Genomic DNA, 19,268 nt, shown 5'->3' with positions numbered 1-19,268 from the left:
ACTGCTAACCTCTGCTCTAAGTGTCATTCGTTCCATCTCATTAATTCATTTTCCTGCACCCATGCTCAAAGAGGGTAGCCTGCACCGTATGTTCTCTTTGTCACTGTGTGTCCATGGTATATACTGAGGTCGCTCCACTCCCTTTTCTAGCAGGGGCATCTGTGTGAATCCTACCTCCCCATGCACGCTCCTGGTCAGCCTAACCTGTCTGTCCGTGTTCCTGTTCCTAATGTCAGTGTACACAACTATTGGTTCCATTATGGGTAGTCTGTTGTTGTCATTGTGTCCTTCCGGGACACTTCCCCTTGAGCACACTATAGCTGTCTCCCCCTTCCTTCATCCTAGGAGGTGCCTAAGCCTGTCTATGTATGGTCCTACGTCATCGAAGTTACAGAGTTTGTCCACTGATCCTGGTATGCGTTTGTCTTTTCCCTCTGTATCTGTCCCTTTTCCCCACGTCACTCCCTTGTCTGGGCTTGTTCCCATTGATCGGGACCTACTCTGCTCCCCCCTGTCCTCCTCACTGTTTCATCCCTCATTGTCGGACTAAGCCCATGTTACTACAATAGTTGCCTATGAAGCTCAGTCTTCTAGTAGGTGTGTCCGTGCTAGCCTACAAGTCAATGTTTATGTCTCTCAAGTCGTATCTGCTGCCTCCCACCCAGGCCCTTAGGCCTGCTCTCTTCCCTGAGGTTGTGCTGTCTGACTCTGCGCGTCTGCCCCCCCCAATGCTGTTGCTTCCCTTATCTGCTATCCCTTGTGTCCTTAGCGCCCTTATTGCTCACTCGTCTGCCACCTTGCATTTGCGTTCCCTTGCCAATCTGTCGACCTGCAACTTCATTTGTTCTCTCTCCAGCAACTTGCATTTTTCCTATTCTGCTATCTCCCTCTGTCTCTCGATCTGTTCTACTTCCCTTATCAGTCTGTCCCGCTGCTCCCGTTCCTCTCTCTTCCACTCTCTGTGATCCCTCTTTACCCCTTCTTCTCTTTCTCTCTGGACCTGCTCTTTCTCTTCCTCTTGTCTCCTCTCCTTGTCCTCTCTTTCTAATCCCGCTTCTCTTTCCTTCTTCTTCCTGTCCTTTTGCTCCATTATTTAAGACCAATCTGACATTTGCGCACTCTCCCTCAACCCTTCCATTGCCATAGTAGCCCTTTCTGCTTCCCCTTCGGTCTTCCCATCTATCTTTAGGAGAATCTGTCACCCTAAACATTCACCCATGGCTATTCCCCTTAGCCCCTCCCTTTTGCCCTTCTGCACCTCACTGTCAGATCCCCACTCAGTGATCAGCTGTCCTGCACCTCTCGGCCCCTCTTCCCTAGTATATGGTGGTAGTTTATATACCGGATTTGAATACCCATCTGCAGCTCTTAATTCTCGTGAGGGATACATCCCTTGCTCATCGTCGGTGTCATCAGCAACTACACTCAGAGGGACGTTTAGGGGAGTGGGAGCCAGGGCTGTTGGCCCCTGCACCTCCTGCTGGTTCAGCATCCACTGACACCACACTGCATCTCCCCTCCCTCCTAGAATAATTGGCAGAGTTTGAATTTGGCCATGCAGCTTGTTAACTTCTTCCCCTTGTAGGAGCCCTGTATGTGTGTAAGTAGTGATTGCTGCACATCTTTGGAGAAACGTATGCAAGGTGGCCATGGTTTAGTTAACTTCCCCTTGGTACCTTTAGACCATTCTATGCTATATTTGCATATTTTCTCCCGATAGGGTGGGAGCGTTTTACACAGGTGCTGGAGGGGCGTGTCCTCCCGCACTTCCCTTGATACATTGCTCTTGCGTTTACCTGACCTGAAATTGAGGGTTTTGATTGTCTGCTGTTAATGCAGGAACACAACGTAATCACAATGTTATTACTTTACTAGGAGCCTCTCTGGCTCCACACCTAACAGGCTGTGCTCCGCTCACCGCCCCTTTACAAATGTGTTGCCTCCTCAGGCGCACCCACAATCTTGCACATGCGCCTTCCGTGTGCTCATTCACCTCGTCTGCCAATCCCAAGTTTCCAATGCTAGCTCCTCACCGTCTATTACTTTCCGTATCCTATGCACAAACATACGGGTGACGTCACCAATTTGCTAACTGTGTAGTGCTGAAAACTCAAATACTGCACGCACACTGCTACAACCCGTTACTCCCAAAATGCACAAAACCCCAACACAAACCCCACAGCTGTTGTCCCGCCTCCAGGCATAGTATACCAATATTCTCTTGCGATCAAACTGTGCCCGCTGCGTCGCCTCGTGTGCAAAGCATCTCAGTCAACTCACCTTCATGCAATGTAGGCCAGCTCCCCTGCTAAACCTTATAGGGATACCATCATCTATGATCTGAGCTGAAACACCTAACCCACAGAAAATCCACTATTTACATAACTCCCGTTATCCATGTCCACGAGTCAATAGTCTAGGTAATTCACCAGAACCATTTACCTCTAAACTCAGATATGCCCCGCTCACAAATACTGACGTCTACCTCCGCTCCTGTCCCTGATAACTTTAACAATGCTAGACAATATTTCAACAATACTCAATGATACTAGACAATACACCACAATACTCGATACCTTCCCTCACACCCACAGTTGCTGTGTGACTGGTTCAATACCAACACTCTGTGGTCTGCTGGTGCTGCTCGACTGTTGTGTCCTCCAGAAAGTGCCACTTCCCCAACCGTGTATGCCTGGTCTCCCCGCTGACTTTCTGGCAGGATACTTTCCAAGCTGGCTACTGACGGCCTTTCCATAGGTACAAGTTCCCCATGTTTCTTGAAATAAGCAAGGGTCCTGCAGCCTTTCAGGTTCCGAGGCAGAGGAGACGACTTTGTGCTGGGCTGATGCAGCCAACCCTCAGCTCTGCCACCAACTTGTTAGAGAGAACTCCCAGGTATGCCAGAGTGATGTTGGGGGTCCGTGGACTCGGAGGGCCTAACTCCCTCCCCAAGGATGAACAGACGACTCAGTCAGACGGCAAGTACAACTGCAGTTCATTGCAAATAAAACCATCTGTGAACAATACAGGAACACTGAAAGATTACGGTACCTCACAAAGTTACAAGGCACAGAGGCCGGTTTTTTATGACTCTAGCATTATCACTTGGGCCCTTCTACAAAAAAAACTATCGGTGTGAGGGATTGGGTATCGAAAGTCTAATAACCTATACGGTTACCTATAGCTGTTATTCTACTGGCTCTTACATGTCAGGTGGCTGGCCTGTCCTGTCCCTAAAAACTATTCTATTACATTGTTGCAGAGTAGTGGGCTCACCATTTGTTGTGCCCCTTGCCATCCACCCCTGGAATACTAAACTGTGATTGGTTAGAGCGGCTGCCCCCAGGCCCGGGACTCGAACGAGTTATCAGCTTGCTGTGCACCACTTCAAAGTGATGTGAACGATCATGTGTCTGTATTGTAACTTGTGTACACCACCGTGCCTTTTGAGAATATTCTCCTCACGGTAGCAACACTTGTTGCAATCTGCGTCAGGTATGCTGAGACCGGCTCCACTGTTGATGACTGTCCATTGTCTTGCTCGACTGCACCACATGTTTAGAGACCACACATTTGAGCTCTGCAACTCATAATTATGAGGATGTTTTCTGTTTCTCTGCAGCTGGTTTCTTTGTTGTCTGGGGATTGGAATGTTTCTTTATATCTCTGATCTTGGCTGCGGGCCTATCTCATGCATCTTGCCTATAATTCGGTTTCTACATTGTGCATGCTATACTATGCTATACGATATTCCCTATGGATTACCTATACGATGTTCGATCATCTTCCATATGCACTCCCCTATATCCACACAAACATTAGCTCCAAGCATCAGCAAGCTTTCTCAGGATTTCTTGTGCCTTGCAGTTCCACGTTACTGCATTTGGCTAATGGCAAAAATAATAAAAGCATTGACATTATGTATGTGTATCTGTCCTCTAGCTATAGAACTGTACACTCATGTTCTTCATGTATATGAGTGATGAGTGTGTATTTATGTGGTGCAGTGCGGACTGCTCATGTGCTTCATGTCTAACACTGCTATGTTATGGTGTCACTAATGACGTCAATACCATGGCTTCTTGGTGCTTATTCAAGGCTGTCCATATAGGTGTCTCTGACCATGATCACTGGCTCTTCTCCCACACTCAGGAAGACTTGCATTGTATTCGGCCGGTATGAGTGGCTAATGGGTTACCTTTCCGTGTACTTGTCGATCATTGGTGCACTCGGGATTTGGGCAACTTAAGATGAATGGTGGAAAGCATTTCTACCTCTTCTTCCTGACCAGAATGTGGGGGCACGGATGGGTGTTCTCGGGTCTCCCTCTTCAACCAGTTTGTTTTCTTCGAGTTATACCCCACTCCACAAAGTGTATGCAATTTCTTTTGCAAACTAAATCGCACATAGGACAATTAAATTAAACAACTCTTTCCACTGGATAATGCTGGCACTCCACAAAAGCCCACATTATCCTACTGTGGACCTTCTATTCAATAGGAACTACTTGCAAGAAACATCCTTTTGTTCTGGAGCATGACCCCGGTCCATGAAAGCGCTCATCATCATTATTGTGGAAGTACTTCAACATAGGTACAATTTTGAAGAAACAGCTGTTCCTTCTGGAGTGTGACCTCATCCTACCACCCCCATCAAATCATTCCCATCACCAACCTCTGATATTTGCACTCAGTATTGCCCACAAAGGACCCCACCATACCTGTTGCAAAAGCTCTACCATTTATCAAGAGCTTGATCACATTACGAGCATGCCATAGCTGCACATTCCTACAGTATATGCACTGTTTGGGCATACCATCAGAAAAGATGCTATGGCCTTTAGGGAGACTTAGTAGAGAATTTTAGCAGATGTTTATCATAGTTTATGTCATTAGCGATAACAACTTCAAGATAACAAACTATTAAAAATACTTATTTTAACACTACTGATATTAGCAATTTGTTTTGGAGCCAGAGTGGGCTTGCTTCAGCCATAGGCTGTGTTGCAGGTTGCAGGTGCACAAACATTCACACTGCAATGTTAATTTAGGAAATAAATGCAAATTTGAATAACTGAACAGCGATGCGTTTTGCTGATGCTGGATTCAGAGTCCAGTGAGACAGCAGAATGTGCTCTGGAAAGAAAAATGTAATTGTTCTGGCTGGTATCAGTCAGGAATCAGAAAGGACATTTTGCTTCACATTCATCCAGGCTCAGTGGCATGTTGGACAAGATTGCTGTGCAGGAGTCATCATAGAAAAGACCAGAAAAGGCTTACCATTTCCCAGGGGTTGTGTCTAAAAGGGAGTGGTGATTGACCAGAGACATCATAAATGACATCACAGTGGTATTTCAGAATAGGAAGAGAAACAGTAAAGAATCCACAGGGAAATATAGGTAGAGTGGAGGTGAACAGAAGAGAGCTTTAAAGCTGAAAGGAAGAGAAAGAAAGGTGTTGGATACACAAAAAGCACGAACAGAGAGAGAAGGCGAAGGAGGAAAAATGAAAATTAAGGAAGTCGGATTGGTGTTGTTGGCCAGCTGGCTGAGGTGTGACAGCGAAGGCTCCTGGGAGAAAAGAGATGCATAGGCGGGATCCGGGTGCTGGGCGCTGGGCTGAGGAATCATTGTGACGCTGTAGGCATCAGATTTTGGCAGCGAGAGATAGCACCTGTGAAAAAAGGGCTTTCGCCAAAGCAGGCAGAGGCTTCAACACTAAGGTCTTGGTAAGTATTGGTAATAAAAAAAAGATATTTAATTAGGCTATCTCCCATAATCAAATTAGTGAAGTGTCAAACTGAACACAAAAGGGCAAGAGCTCATTTGTTCTTGAGGTACCGAAGTACAACTGTGTTTGCCTGCGCATAAATTGTAACTTGTTGAGCATGGGGTAGTTTTACATTGTAATGTAGAAGTGCTAAAACTTGCCATTGATAGTTCCAAGGTTGCGTATAACGAATGCATGTCTTGTGCAATGTTATGGGGTAGGTGTTGTCAATGGATTTTAAAAGCATGCCGATAACATGTGAATATAAATGTAATGATGAATTATGAAAGCTGCGTTTCTGCAAAGCTGTGTTGATATATTTTTTTTCCTTTTTTAAATGATATTCTGCATGTGCGCCCATGTGTAATAAGTAGTTCTTACGTGTTGGATGTTTTTGATGAAATATAATATAACAAAAATATAACAAATACAAAAGAGTGTTGTGGTTATCATTGCTTCTAAATTACCTTTGGTTTCTGAAAAAGGTGTGAGAGTGTTTGTTTACTCGTGGCATGATACCAAGCTTTTCAGATGTACTGCCTGGCATGCTACCAAGCCTTGATGAAATTTCGCCAAGGAGCCTGTGATAAAGGTATCATGACAAAGTGGTGGTGATAACAGTGCCGAGAGGGGCAACTGACAGTGAATAGCTTATTAGTGTTCATTCATTGTTTATGACGACCTGCAACACTGGGAAAAGATCTGATCCCACTCCTATCCTCTAGATTTGATTTTGCATCTGTTTTGGGGTGGTGCATTTAATTATAATGTGGAGGATCAAAAAGAGCAGCAGTTACCAGTGGTCTTCATCTTCATCCAGCACCTGTGAATTGAGCGATTACGACAGTCATATCTTTTTCTCCTACTTTTCATCAAGACTGGGCAAAATGAATTACTTTGCAACTGCAGGGCCTCACCATGATAATAAAAGTAAGAATGGGATGGTCGGGCTGCCGAGGAACAAGTGTCATACCCAGGAGAGGCGGTAGGATGCATTACCATCAGCAAGCACAGAATTGTAATTGGGAGGTAGGAGTCGATCATGCTGATGGGAAGGGAAGGTGGAGAATTTCTTAAGAGTTCCTCAGGCAAAGAGGTCCTGTGCCCATTTTGTCAACCTCATGGTGATGGGATTACATCAGAGGGCCTGGACAACATTCACAAGCAGAGGTAGAAATTGTGTAACATCAATGAAGAGTTATAAACATTAGACTACACATTTATTGAGTGCAACAGCCCTGATATATCCTCACAAGTTCTGCCCATGCTTAATGTATTCAAACACCATTTGCCTGCCCCCACTTCAGATCACTAAAGCAGACTAGAGCAGCAGTGAGAAGAGTATAGCAGTTCTTTCACATGCCTGTTGGTTTTATCAGCATCATCGTTATCTCGCATCATGATTGTACTTCTGTGTCCTCTCCATAGGCTGATGCTGCTGTGTCTAACCATCGAAGATTAAATCCAGTATCAAGCACCCTTCCAATTCCCTAGGTGCCAGCGCCAATATCCCTTAGATTTGTAAAAGAGAAATCATTGATGTTCACCTCCGAACTGCTTTATATTTGGACACCTGACAATACTATTGAAACTGATGGCATATGCAACTCTTCAAAGATCCTAGTGCATTGTCTACACAGCTGTCAATCTGAAGTCCCCAAGCTACACTCCTGATAAACTCAGCATCTCCAGCTACCTACAATCCTTGAGAAACATGGACATGTGAAGACCTGTACTCTGCCTGTTCAGGAAGGAATCAACCATAAGATGGCACTACTCTATTTTATGGCTCAATACTCTGGAACCTCTTCCCTGTCAACACCAGACGCACTCCCTCGCTTCAGCATTTCAGGAAGGATCTCATGACCCTCATCTTCACAGAATGCCCCCTAACACCTAGGTTCACACACCCTTCACTACCTACCCATCTGAGATTTGTGGTTGTTTGTAGATCACTTGGTGCCAAATTGCCACCCTACCCTCCCCCATTGTTAGCTCCCCAATCCCTTGTATCTCTGTTTCCCTCACCTTGTCTTTCCTCTGTTTTATGTTGTCATTGCTCTGTTTCATCCCAAAGCTGGAGCAGGTTATGCCTGCTGAAGTCGCGGCTACCCAGTCTCTTGACCCAGTTTCTATCAGCCCCCATGCCTCGGGGAACATATAAATTTCAGCCAAATGGATACATAAGAAGAATGATAGAAAGGCCCTTAAAGTATGTCTGTGGAATGCTCGCTCTTTGAGTAAACATGCCAGAAGTGTACACAACCTCATAATGGAGGAGGAGCTGGACATCTTATTCCTCACAGAGACTTGGCTCCAAGACCCCCTTTGTCCGGTGTGCGATATAGCGGTTCCAGAGGGGTTCACCATCTACAATAAGAATAGAGACACTGGAGTCAGGGGAGGTGTTGCAGCAATAGTTAGAGATTCTATCCATTTGTTCAAGGCCTTTATCTCATGCACTGGATGTGAAACACATTCCATCTCAAATTCTCACCGACACAGAATGACTATATTAATTTTATAGTAATTTACAGACCGCCATCCCTCAGCTCAGATTTCTGTAATGAATTAACACAGCAGCCAAACAATTTGAAGTCTACCAACACAGCTACATTGCTTTTAGGTGACCGTAACAGATGGCGAGGGAATCACCTGGACAAGGAGGCCCTCCTTCTTGAGAAAACCTTGAACAATATGGATTTCAAGGCAATAAATAATGAACCCATGACAACGAACGGAAACAAGCTAGACTGGATTGTGACTCAAAATCTTAAATCAGAGATGGTTGCAACTTCACCCTGTATCTGGTCTGACCACTCTAAGGTCATATTTGAGATACAAATGAATTATCCCCTAAAATAATCCCTCAACCCACATGTAAAGGTCCAAAGCCGAAACTTTAAAAACTTAGGGCCTGCTCAATTGGAACAATGTCTAAAAATGATTTGTGACAACTTCCAGGAAAGGGATTCATGTGAGGATGTGCTGCGGCTTTACTCTGACTCGCTCTCAGAATTAGTGGAACAATTCACGCCACTGAAACTAAAGTTGGTAAGGAAAAATAGTAACCACCAGAAATGGTTTCATAGTGATCTTACCAAGCATAAAATAGAAAAAAGAGGTTTGGAAAAGAAGTGGCTTAAACACAGGACACCGGCCAATAAAGAAGAATGGAAATGTGCGGACTTGCGCTATAGAAAGGGCATGAGAGATGCTAAAACAAACCATTATAATGATTTGATAGCATCTGCACCTAATTCCACCGGCAAATTATTAGAAATCCTCAAGTCTATAGAAAAACCTAAGGTCCTATCTCCTCCCTTTGACCACATGCTGGATGACTGCGAGTTGGTGCAAAGGGCTTTTGCCTCTAAAATCCAGAAAGCTAGAGATATTATAATATCTGCCAGGGAAACCCCTACTAGCAGGTATCTGTACCCGTTGAGGAACCCAGGAGAGGGGATTAGCTAATTTTCACTTTCATTCCATCTCCAAAGAGGAGATGGTCAGAGTGCTTGCTACTAAGAAAATCTTCTCCCCCGTCCTGACCAAAGTAGTCAATGCATCATTTAAAGAAGGCATTGTGCCCAAGTGTATAAAAGCAGTCACCATTACTCCACTTATCAAGAAGCCAGGCTTCGACCCCAAGGATCCAGGCATTTTGCGACCCATTACTAATTGCAACTTTGTTCTTAAGATCCTGGATAAAATAGCAAAAGCCCAACTTCAGAAGCATGTCGAAGCTACATCCATCTTGCATGAGCAACATTCGGGTTTCCGTACTGCACACAGTACGGAGACCACCATGCTCGCTTTGCAGACACACATGCTTAGCAGCCTTGAGAAGGGTAAAATAGTGTTAATAATGCTACTTGACTTAAGATCAAAATTTGATTTAGTAGACCACCAATTATTACAACAGGTCCTGGATAAAATTGCCAGCTGCTCTAAAGAAGCCTTGGCATGGTTGACATCTTTTCTATCAGACCACGAGGCAACAAATCAGTTGAGGGGTACATTCTCCAAGGCAGCCCACATTAGTTATCAGGTTCCTTAAGGAGCCGGTTTATCTCCCCTTCTTTTAAATTTTTACATGCAATGCCTATGCGAATTACTGGAAAGCGTTGGCGCGATTTTTACAAACTACGCCGACGATACCCAGTTGGTGGTTGAGCTGGAGGGTGACTATCTGAAGGATAGCGCCAACATCTCCACACTGTATAATGTCATAGAAAACTGGGTGGAGGGCAACTGTATGTGCCTCAACAGTAAGAAGACGGAGATCTTTGGTTCCCCTCAAGCCCGCTAATTAGCACCAGATTATGAATCTTTTCATATCAAGGACACATGCATTCAAGTGTCCGGGCAGATGAAAACCCTCAGATTGATAATGGAGGCATCTCTGGGAGCAGAGGCGCAGGTTCACAATCTACACAAGAATTATTCCTACTGTCTCCGCTTACATCCATCCGTCCATTTCTGAATTTCTGAACGAGAAAAACACGGCCACTATTGCTAGGGCAGTTATTTTGTCTTGATTGGATTATGGAAACTCTCTCATGCTTGGGGCCTGTAAGTACTGTATAGAGAGATGGCAGACCATGGAAAACAATGCTGTACGTATCAACAAAGGCATGAAGAAAAAGGATCACATTTCCATGTAAATGAAAACTCTACACTGGCTTAAAATCGAAGATAGGATCAAGTTTAAAACCTTGACATTAGTACACAGGTGGTTATACGGCACTGCAAAGGCATATCTTAAGAAAAAAAATCTCACTATACATCCTGAATCGTGCATTGAGATCTGAGGCTCAATGCAGGATTTCAGTGCCGCCCTACAGCCGAGCAAAACTGGCTCGGTTAGAGCCTTCCCTATTCAGGCAGCAAAAAATTGGAACAACCTACCCCTACTTCTTCGACTTGAACCAAATCACCAGGTTTTCAGAAAGAACCTTAAAACACATATTTTCAAATAGAAATTCTCCCGGTTCTGTAGTCAGCGTTGGCTTGAGTGTTATAGTCTTGTTTGTTACCTATGTGTTTTATGTAATGCACCCCGATGCCTGCGGCGCTTTCGGTGCTTTATAAGCACATAAATAGAAATAGAAATAGAAATAGAAAACTAGGTCCACGCTCAATAAATACAATAATAATAATAATAATAATAATAATAATAATAATAATAGTAAAATGTGGTGATCTACATGCCAAGTTTTAGTGGAATGGGTCAAGTCAACCATGATAGCTTTTTTTCTTTTTTTCACACTTATTATTCTGTGAATTCTAAGATAAACACTGGACATCTCTGCATGAAACCAATGTGAATGATTCATATTGTGTCCGTCCAAACATACTAAACATCTCAATACATCATGAACCAGTGTTGAGAGAGGCAGATATCAGCAGAAAAGGAAAGCATTTGACTTGTCAATTCTTGGGTAATATGGTTGTGCTTGTTGACCTGAAGTGCTGCCATGGGAAACTAAATAGCACTTCAGTATATCCCCTGTAATTTGTGGCTTTTTCGGGATAGAACTTTTGATATTAAATGCCTGGGCAGAAAGAACATGAGTGAAAGTAGACTTTGCCTTCAACAACACCAATGAAGGGTGATGACAAAAATGATATCTTTATTCGCTCCCAGGGAAGGGCGCTCAGCCAATCAGGTGGTTGGAACAGCTGGCAAGAATACACAGTCTCTGCTCGCTGTTTCTAGCCATCGGAGGCCCTTCCCTAAGTGGCACCATCTTTTGTTTTAATGTGGGGAGTCTCTCCCTGTTGTCTCTCTACCTCCCAACGCCCAAACCAAACCCCTTCCTTGCCCACTTACCTGCTGGACTGAAGATTTGAGCTCAGGTCCAGGCACACCTACGACTACTGGCAACCAGAATATTGACTTCGTTTTGGGGGGGGGGGTTCCTCAGGCAATTGGCAATAAGCGCAACCAATATCCTGAGAAATAAAATGCACTTTATGCATTGCGGGCAAACTTTGGGTGCAAATAGCAATCACGCCACAGCAGGGGGGCATACTGGCCAGAAACGACCCACAGCTCTCACCTGCCTAGTCTTGAGTTGTCGTACCATTACCGGCCATGTATGCCCCTTACTGGGGTTTGATTTCTACATTATTTTATCATAATAAGAGACTTAATTTCATGAATCTGAACTGAATGACAACTGAAGGTTCTGAACTTTTAGATTCAGCATGAGGACAGGATGAAACTGGGTATGAGAGTGAGAATGAGAGTGTGAACTGTGCCCCTAACATAGGGTCCGTAAACTTTGGCTCTCCAGATGTTTTGGACTACAACTTCCATCCTCCCTAGCTGGCAAAATCAAAGAGGAGAAATCCTGACAATTGTTGTCCAAAACATCCAGAGAGCCACAGGTTGCAGACCCTTGACTTAACACAACACCCTCAGTAGGTCTGCAAGGTTACATTCAATATCCCTTAAAGCAGTGAAAGAGACACCCTTTACCATTATCCTGGTATGGTCTGTGCTCTTTGTAGTGAGCACAACCCTTAAAAGATAGTGAACAATGTTGCTGTGAGTAACACACGATGTGGGTCTATATTGTGGCAAGCATGCTTTGCTGAGATTTAGCAATGATTCTCAACTAGTTCCACACTGTTATTTTGAGATATATGATCTTATATAAAGTGATGTCCGCAATGTCCATGTCCCCTTGGTACTTTGAGATCTGAAAGATATAGGTTGGGCTGGAGATACTACATTCAGGCCTGGTGGAGCGTGGGTGCATCACACAACTCCTCTCTCCATTTCAGTTTTGAGACTCCCACTTGTGAGGGAGCTATGGAGATAAACCGGTGACTGTAACTCTTTCCAGTGGAAGCTTTGTTGCTCTCGCCTATGGGACCAGTGCATACACTTTTGGTGTGAGTTTTACTCCTCTAGGAGCAGCCACAAATGTTATTGTGTCTGACATCCTCTTGTGCAAGAGTTGATAAAACTCTTGGTGTGTTTCTACCCTGTGTGCACATGTGACAATATTGACATTTAATGTATTGTGCTTGGGGATTCAGATCAGGATTCAATGTCATCTTCAGAATTTGTCATCCTGGGGTGGAGTCAAGCGGCACTATGGTTGGCGGTTAATTTAGTTACTCTAAGCATGGACTGTGATGGCCCAGGCCTATAACTCCCGGGGGTACAGAAGACTGCCGCAATGGACACTATACTGTGTCAGAATAGTGGAGGCGGGAGTACATGGGGTAAAAAGTGGTGACTTCTGTGCAGCAGAGCTGTAACAGCCCTGAGGATGAGGTGCACAGATGAGTGATGACAAGATGGCAGCCCAGCGTGCACTCAGACCTGGCAGTGAGCAGCTAAAGAGCAGTGAGAGTCTTTCTGTTGATCCGTGGTGTGGGAGTGATGAAAGAACTCTCCCTGCGGCAGTAGAGTAAAGCTTGTGTTTTACTGCACCAATTTGCTGTACACTTCTTCCCATGGGGGATTGCGCTGTGGAGCGGCAACCATTTCGCAGTCTCCCCCTTCTTTACCTCACGTCTGGGCATGGACCTGGAACCATCGTCCCTGAGCAGTGGTGAACAGAACATTTTCCTGGGTCTGAGGCAGTTTGCTGAATGCTGCACATTCAGAGAGGAGGGCCTCTCTTTGACGAACAGACATGATTGAAAGGAGAGACAAAAGAGAAAGGTTTGACTTTTTTACCTCAAACCTCATGGTTAGAAAAGGTGGGTCCTTGGTACTAGTTTGCTGCCAGTGAGATGGGAGGCTGTGTCAGGATTATGAGAGGTTTGGGGTTCAAATCCAGCCCGACACAAAAAGGAAACTGCATTTGACTACCTTGGGCTTACATTGCAGAGCAATGAAACCATGCATAAGATGACTGCAAGATCAAAATTCTGTTTCCAGAGAAATAGAATTAAATGGGCCTAACAAGTGCAGAACCTGGAACACTCACTGTGAGCTGACAGACAAGAAGGCTGCATTTTACTCGCATTTGCCACATATCAGAATGCTGTTTTCAAAGAAAGAGGCATACTTTTCATTAAAGGTGACTGATGCTAAAATGCAGCATGTGTAAAAGGGAATAGTTTACCATTGAAACTCTTTGAGCTGAATCACTCAAATATATATTAAAATGTGAAGGGAACATTGATGTCATGATGTGAGATATTCAAAGTCCTCATGTGTGATACAATGTAGTATTCAAAGTGCTAGTTTTCTGTGCCAGAAGAGCTCAGTTCAGCTCAAAAAGACATTTTCAGAAGAGATGTTAAGACATGTTCATCCCCCTCCCCCACTAGATGCAAAGTTGAAACTCTGCCCCGGACCTTTTGAAGGTCAAAGAGCAAGATTAGTGAGTGGAGCTGGGTCAGTCTGCATGCTTTATGGGGTTAGCAGATGACCCCATAGATAAACAGAAGACCCATGTGTGGAAGGAACCTCTCTTTAAAATTAAGGATTTAAATTCAATTTGAGGTGTGGCCCAGGATTTGGATGACAAATGAAATGTTGCAGAACTGTCTCATGATGGTGAGCTAGCATAGGGTATATCATATGGCCTGAATGATAAGGGCACTCCAGCGGACCTCTGACTTCACAAGAGTGAATTATGGTTTACATTGAGCCACAGTCAACAGAGGAAGAGAAGAATGTACTTGAAGTAAAAATATGCATATAACTTGCAATAATTCAGAGGTGGCTATATGAGTGTATGCAGAATCAGAGTTTATTGTTTTTCTCAGGAATAATAAGGTGCACAGAACTCATTTAAATATCACTGTAAAGCTGAGGACAATGCATTTTTTTGCCACAACTATAATCAACATTTGACATTTGGAAACAAAGTCACAACTTAAAATGTGTTTGTAGCTCCCAGGAAATGGTATGAAGCAGAAACCTTGGGAGGTAGTAGTTTAGGGAATCATATAACTGCAAGTAAAATTTGGTGACACTGACTTGTATTATTTGTGAATAAACCACGGAAAACTGCTGCTCAAACCTGCAACCTCGTGTAGACATGGTAGTCACTTCATTAATTATGGCATAATAGGAACATTGTAAATCTATACATATTGTTGGGTTTATTTACAGATCAGAGAAAGTTGCCATGTAGGGATTTTTTGAGTGAAAAATGGTAATCTGTTAAAGGGGTGGACTGACACTTCCCATAACTTAATCCTTAACTCCTCATCCACAGACAGGAGGCTAGGCCTTGGGGTAGGAAAGGACCATAGTTGTCCAATCCAGATCAAGAACCAATAAGCTGGTGGGGGGGATATATGTGGCTCTATATGAGATGTAGACAGGACAAGGTTGAATTACATCACTGGAATATTATCCGAGGCACTTTTGATTGGGGAGGGAATACAATACCCTGTTTTAAGGGTCGCCCATACATATATCACTACAGAGCACATGCCAACATTTCTTCCCTTCAGGGATGGGGTTGACAGCTCTGTTATGTCCACGTGGTTGAGTCTGGGGCCTTGGAGGGGTGCATGTAAGTGGAGAGATCAACACACGCCTGAGAGCAAACATGTGCAAGGGCAGAGCTTCATTCACTGAGTTGTCTTGCATGTACAGACACCATGTATAATTGCAGCTAGAATGTTCCCAGCTCTTTGTGAAACAATATTGCATTTAAAATATCCTTATCTTCTAGGAGAATAGTTGTAGATGCCGAGACCTTTCCCAGCTTTGCCCGAGGAATGCTGAAAATATGCATGACTGCATGTATAAGATAACCCTAAAGTATCTGCATTACACTGTAAGTTCCTGGCTACAGCTGAATTGCTAAGGAACTACAAAGAGGAACTAAAAGCAGTGGATGTTGAAGTTGACGCTGATCTTAACGAGGTTGACCCGGACTGTCCTATGGTAGAAGCAGAAATGGCCCTGGTAACAGTAGATCATCCAGGTTTACCTAAGAGAAAGAAGATTGCTGCATCTGAAGTTCAACAAGTCTTAAAATGGCTAGAAGATACGCTTCCTGTGATCATTTCTAACCAATGAGATTTAACCTTACTATCTTGGAACTGCAGAGGCTTTGCTCATCTCCTATCCCCGGAGGGTTCAACAAAGTTATTGGATAAATATAGCTGCTTTTGTTTACAAGAAACTTGGGCCATTGATCCTTTAATAATGGATGGTTTTGTGCTATATCAGGCGGCAGCAAAAAGGGGAGAAAAAGGCAGGCCTTATGGTGGTCTCATTATAGGGGTGGCCAATACAATGGGTTCGAGACAGATTGACTGCAACTCTGAAAGTAACATGATAGCAGTCGAAATAATTCCGGACTTTAAGAACCCTAGGGGCTCTTTTTTGCTAGTGAGTTTATACAATCCACCTGGGGTGAAGCTAAGCGAACAATGGCAGGACTCTCTCCAGGATCTATTAGCTGAGCGGCTTTATACATCTAGTGACACAGGAATAATTGTTGTTGGTGACTTTAATTGCCACATGTTAGGGTACGAGAGTAAAATGCAGAACCCTAGACTAAGAAAAAGAGGAGCTATGGCCCATAATAAAAAGGATCCTGAGGGTGGAGTGTGGGAATATTTGTTTGAGTCCTGGGACATGGAAATGCTTAATGGCAGAACAACTAGTGACTATCCCGGACACCACACTTGGTCAAATGAGAATTCATATAGTACATTGGATTATATATTTGTGTGTCCCAGGATCCAGCAACTGGTGATGGATATGACAGTGATCACTAATGAATGGAGCGACCATGCCGCTTTGAAATGTGAGATCAGTATTCCTAGAGAGCAGGCCTCCAACAATATAGGTATGGTAAAAACCAATAAATCCGGTACTAGGATTTCTTGGTCGGATAAAAATATCTCCCTGGCAATTGTGGCCCTGGGGATGGTAGACGACAGCAAGCTCCCTAATTTTAACGAACTGTCAATTGACGACATAGAGAACTGGGTTCAGGCTTTTGCAGAAAAGCATGCAGCGTCGCCAGTGGGGTCAATGATAAGTACAGAGGGAAAAAAATTGCCTTACGATAAAGCCATCAGAGATATGAAAAGATCTCTCAGAGCGGAGCTTCGTAAGGCTAAAAAAGATGTGGCCCTTGGAGAGAGATATTATGTAACAGTTAGAGGGATTAAAAACAGATATAGAGCGGCCATCAATGCTGAAGAGCAGATAGATTACTGGCCTGGCAAAAAATGGTGAAGGCCATATGTGAAGGGAATACACACAACATCTGGTCCCTGCTGGGTGAGGCACGAGGCACGCAAAATGGGATATTGACCAACCCTATTGAAACCAGAGTCTGGGAAAAATGTTTGGAAAATCGGAATGCTGAGGACAATAAATTAACAGTATTGGATAGTCCTCCATTGGTAGCTCCATTTGATATATCATATGAATCTATTTTTAATAAAATAAAAGAGATAAAATCGTCACAAGCACCGGGACCTAATGGACTATCTAATATAGTTATCAAATCGCACCCCATTTTTTTGGCTAGCCTATTGAGTATATTATTTGAGAAAATCATAAAATCTGGTAAAATACCTTGTTCTTGGAAAATGGCAATTTTAATCCCCGTGTTTAAAAAGGGAAATAGACTTGACCCCAGTAATTACAGGCTGCTCTCAATGTTAGATGCCACTGGGAAAATATTTGCCTCACTTCTGCTAAAAGAGCTACAAGCATGGGCTGAGGGTTCTGGAGTATTGTCCAAATTCCAGAGTGGGTTTAGACAGGGATACTCCACCTCCCATAATATTATGATTATGGACATTTTACGAACTAGAGCTCTAAGATTAGGGGCCCCTCCTTTATATGCTTTATATATAGACTTTTCGGCGGCCTTTGATTCTTTTCCCAGAAGCCGTTTGTGGTGGAAATGGAATATAATGGGCTGTCCGAGAGGTCTTATATACTACCTAAGACTTCTACATCAAAATAATACAGTAAAACTGAAATTAGATCAAGAAGGCCACACTACTGCTAATATCACACACAATAGGGGTGTGAAGCAAGGCTGTGCTACAGCACCCCTTATCGACAATCTTTACGTGTATGATATTCCCGAAGCAATAGCTGCCGTAAACAACTGCCCTCCTAAAATCGGTAAAGCCTTCTGCACTGTTTTAGCGTATGCCGACGACCTGGTGATTTTTGACTATACCATTAGTGGCATACGCAGATCTGCGGCGGCACTCTGGGAGTATGCTGAGGTGAATGGCCTGAGTATTAATCTAGGGAAAACAAAGGTCATGAGATACACTAAAAAGAGAGTATACCATGTATCACTTAAGGTAGATTTGGTGAATATTACCCATGTTCCTCAATATCGGTACTTGGGTATAGATTTTGAAGTCACTGTCGACTATTTGGCCTGTAAACAAGTGCGCACAATTAGAGCAGCGCAATGACTACCTTGTTCTACAGGTTTACTGTAAAGCAGAGTGGCTTTACGCTGTGGGGCATTCGGCAGTTGTACATACAGGCCTTTTCCCCGGCCATAATATATGTTTAGAAGCCTTACTGGAGATAGATCTAGGTTGGTTACAGGTGATACAAGGGAAATTTTGGTGCAGTATTCTTGGCCTAGCCCCCTGTATACCATTGGCCATAATAAGACTAGAATTGGGCTTGATCTCTCTTAAGGCGCTAGTACTGAAGAAGCGTGCTTCACTATATCTAAAAATGACTTGTGACACTAGTAATGGATTACTAACAGCAGTCCATCAAGAAATGGCCAGGGAGAATTCGAGCACTACAACTATTGCTCAGATGACCAAATTGTACCTTGAAATTGGGTGGCAAAATAAAGAGGGGGGTTACTCAGAAAAAGCTCAAAGAGCACTCTGTAAACGTATAGACCTCTGGGATTGGACTGAGAATTTTGAACATCTGAGGAGTTTGAGTAGTTATAAATTTGTCCAACATAGACTCTATGACAGAGATATCTGAATATCTGTCCATCAGTTAGACTTAGACGGTTTATCCTGTTACTTAGATTGGAGCAACTCCCTATGATGATGGTTACGAGAAGAAAAGCTAAGATGGCTGTTACATTGCGACTATGCCGTCTACGTAAAGTTCAAGATCAGTTGGAAACGCAAAGCATCTCTTGACTGAATGCCCTGAGATGGCTAGTACATTTAATCCCCTGCTGGGTAGTTATGTTCATGATAATGAGTATATCAAGGATGACCTTTTCTGGAACCACTGCATTAATTCTAACAGTATGCGTCTGTTGACAGCTTTGTATACTGTCTGGCTGAGGATTGAAGTTAGACTGGATATAACACTTTAAGCAACTGTATTGATCGAATAATTGTATCCTAATAGTTATTTTATAGATAATTGTGTGGTGTATATCCGTTTTATGAAGATGATCTTTCTTACCTCTATTTTATATTTTAACTTTTTTTTTCTTCATTTGTTTTCTTGATATGTTTTATTTTTATGTTATGAGATTGGATTATGTTTCATTAATACGATATTTATTTTATGTTTTGTGTAAAGTTTAT

The sequence above is a fragment of the Ambystoma mexicanum genome, chromosome 3q (assembly GCF_040938575.1).
Source record: "Ambystoma mexicanum isolate Mex_15411 chromosome 3q, UKY_AmexF1_1, whole genome shotgun sequence".
Lineage (NCBI taxonomy): Eukaryota > Metazoa > Chordata > Amphibia > Caudata > Ambystomatidae > Ambystoma > Ambystoma mexicanum.
The sequence above is the reverse complement of the archived record's forward strand: the minus strand, read 5'-3'. Positions refer to the sequence as shown.